The following is a 3,459-nucleotide window of genomic DNA, read 5'->3' on the forward strand; positions in this document are numbered from 1 at the left end:
ATACGAAAAATTAGCTGGGCATGGTGGCGCGTGCCTGTAATCCCAGTTACTCAGGAGGCTGAGGCAGGAGAATTGCCTGAACCCAGGAGGCAGAGGTTGCGGTGAGCTGAGATCGTGCCACTGCACTCTAGCCTGGGTAACAAGAGCGAAACTCCGTCTCAGAAAAAAAATAAATAAATAAAAAAAATAAAGAACATGTATGCATCCTAACTTGAAGGGATGCCCAATATACCCTAAGATTGAAAACTGGAATTTAAAGGATAATATGTATAGTGTACAAAAGGCAAACAACCAAAACCTGTGTGTGTGTGCTTGTGTTCACATAAGCTTGCAGAAGAGGACAGAAATGCAGTAACACTGAGCTGTTAGAATTATCTCAGGGTGGAACTAACCCAAATGTCTGTCAATGGTAGACTGGATAAAGAAAATGTGGCCATGGAGTACTATGCAGCCATAAAAAAGAATGAGTTCATGTCCTTTGCAGGGACATGGATAAAGCTAGAAACCATAATTCTCAGCAAACTGACACAAGAACAGAAAACCAAGCACCACATGTTCTCATTCATAAGTGGGTGTTGAGTAATGAGAACACATGGACACAGGGAGGGGAACATCACACACCAGGGCCCCTGTTGGGGGGTGAGGGGCTAGGGGAGGGATAGCAGAAGATGGGGGGATAGGGGAAGGATAGCATTAGGAGAAATACCTAATGTAGATGATGGGGTGATGAATGCAGCAAAACACTATGGAATGTGTATTTCTATGTAACAAATCTGCATGTTCTGCACATCTACCCCAGAACTTAAAGTATAATAATAATAATAAAAAGAATTATCTCAGGGAAATACAGGGTAGAATGAGAGAGGGGTGCTAATCCTTTCTTTATACATCTTATATTTTAAAATATATTTTATTTAAAATTATTTATTTATAAAACAATAAAAGTGGCAATGAAATTAATAAGCTACCGGCTTTAGCTATGCAGCAGAATACATAGAGAAATTAAACTGAGGAGTTTTATATTTTAAAAATTAAATAAGAATTAGAATAAAATAATGCTAGTAGATTTGAAAGTCTTGATAAAATTTCAGTTTTATAGAATAGATAAACATGACTTGAAAGAATAGGAATCTTGTAAAAATAATAACTATTAAAAAATTAAAAATGTTATCGAATAAATACTTCCTCAAAGTTAAGCCCTGATTATTTTAGCAGTAAATGCTTTTAAACTGATGATTTCAAAACCATAAAAACAGTCCCAGAAAGGAAAAGCCTATAAAGTTGTTTTATTAATTCCACTGAAATGGAAATATCTGTATGTGTGTCAAATACACACACACACACACACACACACACACACACGCACACAGTATGAAAAAGAATACATCCAACACCTTGCTGGGGAAAAGTGCAAAAGTAGAGAACTTGAAACTTTGAGCAATGTTTGGAAGAAAAAGCAGACTGGATCAGAAGGGTGTAGAAACCAGAGAAAGAAAAATATTACACATAGAACAGAAATGTGCAAACTAAAACCACACTTTTCCCCACTGGAGTCTTTGGGCCACTTAAGCTTGGAAGGGCTCATGCAATTTTTTGAGCAGAAATTGACTTTGAGCTCCAACTTGAAACATACAACTATTTTAATCTTATATACCTTGTATAGCATATACTAATGAACCATAATAAAATATTTTTAAAATTATAGACCTATAAGGAAAAATTGGCAAAGCCGTAAATATGACGGGCAACTTCAGCTCTCAAGCAACTGATAGACCAGGCAGTCAAAAAAAAAAAAAAAAAGTCAGAAAAGATATACAGTATTTAAACAATACAAATAAAAACACAATCTAATGGCTGCTACTAAAATAGTTTCCTATGTGTCCATCAGTCAGGAGTCCCCGAAAGAAAGGAAAGCCGCTTTAATTATTTGAAATAGGGTTGCGGGGATAGAGGGCAAGAAATTGGTTCCACGTGTGAGAGAAGACTTGCAATGACAGATGGGTTTTGTTGAGCCAAGAGATTAGCAGCAGCAGGAAGCCACCACCGTTCCAAAGCTGGGATCAGTAATAATAGACAGCTTTTTCAAGGAATTTTACCATAAATTAGTTGGAGAGGGATTTGGGGTCAGGGTTTCATTTTGCTTTTTCAAGAGACTTCTCTCCTTGCTCCTGGAGGGAGAGGGTTTGAGCCTCCCCTTGGCTATTGTGGATAGAAGTTTGAGGTCTAAGGGGAGAGCAGCTTAATCAAGAACACATGGAGGTGTGGGTCGGCCTCTCAACTGTCGGAAAAAAATACCTAAATATATTACACAAGAATAATTCCCTGAAACAAATCTGCAGATTGAAGGAGGGGCACACTGTGGTCCCCAAACTCTGCAATGTAGGAGGCTTGACACAGAGACATATTCTGGTTTAGTGGTTGCACTTCAAAGATGAAAAAGGATTTCTTCAGGCATCCAAGCTGCAATATCAAATAGCCTAAACAGAGAAAGCCATTAGGCCGACCTCCAACTTCTCTATGGTGCTGTCAATTATTAGAAGGCATTTGCTACTATGTTCTGAAGGAGAGAGGGACTGAGAACTATCATGTCAAAACAAATGTCTTTCCATCAAAACCAGCTACATGGTTTGTGGGGCCCAAAGCAAAACGAAACGAGGTACCCCTAGGTACAATATATATTAAGAATTTTGAAATGATGACAGCAGGCCATGAATTAGCCCAAGCATGGGGTACTTCTTGGCTCAGCGCAAGATTCTATGTTACTGCACGGGTTGCAAACTAACAAAGTCAGCCCTGCTTTCAAGTATTTAGGAAACTTTCAGGCTTCCCCATGAAATACAGTGTGAGCCCTTATCAGCAAATTCCTTGATGACAAAAACCTGGAGATGAAATAAAATAAAGAACTTAGAAATGAAGACCCTGCACTGATGGTGAGCATTGAATTGATTTATATATAAAATGAATTCTAAATAACTTTGGGAATTATGGCTGCAGAATACAACACCGGAAATAGGAAGAAGAATGAAATTGCGAATGTGTTCATCTATCCCTGTAGGTAAGCAGTTGATGGTACCTAAAATCATATGGCATTTTTAATGAGATGTAATGATTCTACACTGAGTGTTTTATTTGGTGTCTTCCCTGGTATCTGCATGTCAGATGGGTAATGTGCTGATTGCCTTAACAAGGTTTGAGGGAGATACATCTCACAGGTGAGTGTGAAAACTCAATTATTGTGCTTCTGAATCGCAAAAGAATCTAGAATTCTCTAGAAGAACAGTTTGTTGGGAAACATCTCATAGAGTGAAGAAACATTTAAGTGAGGATTAAGTGATCTCGCTGGTTTTACTTCACTTTATTTTTCTTCTATTAAATTTGGATAAGTTACATTTAATCTTTTTATTGAAAAATATACAAACTGGTTTGTACAAAAGTCTGAACATTAAAGATTATTCATGT

At 37.5% G+C, this 3,459-nt stretch overlaps 1 non-coding gene across 1 annotated transcript; it reads right to left on the reverse strand.

Annotated features, from left to right (window-relative positions):
* Positions 1 to 3,153: 3,153 nt before the first annotated feature.
* On the reverse strand, positions 3,154 to 3,258 carry LOC120365853 (small nucleolar RNA U13). Its single transcript, XR_005580697.1, has one exon. It is a non-coding gene; the product is annotated as a small nucleolar RNA U13 (small nucleolar RNA).
* Between the last annotated feature and the right edge of the window lie 201 nt (positions 3,259 to 3,459).

The sequence above is a fragment of the Saimiri boliviensis genome, chromosome 16, assembly GCF_048565385.1.
Source record: "Saimiri boliviensis isolate mSaiBol1 chromosome 16, mSaiBol1.pri, whole genome shotgun sequence".
NCBI lineage: Eukaryota > Metazoa > Chordata > Mammalia > Primates > Cebidae > Saimiri > Saimiri boliviensis.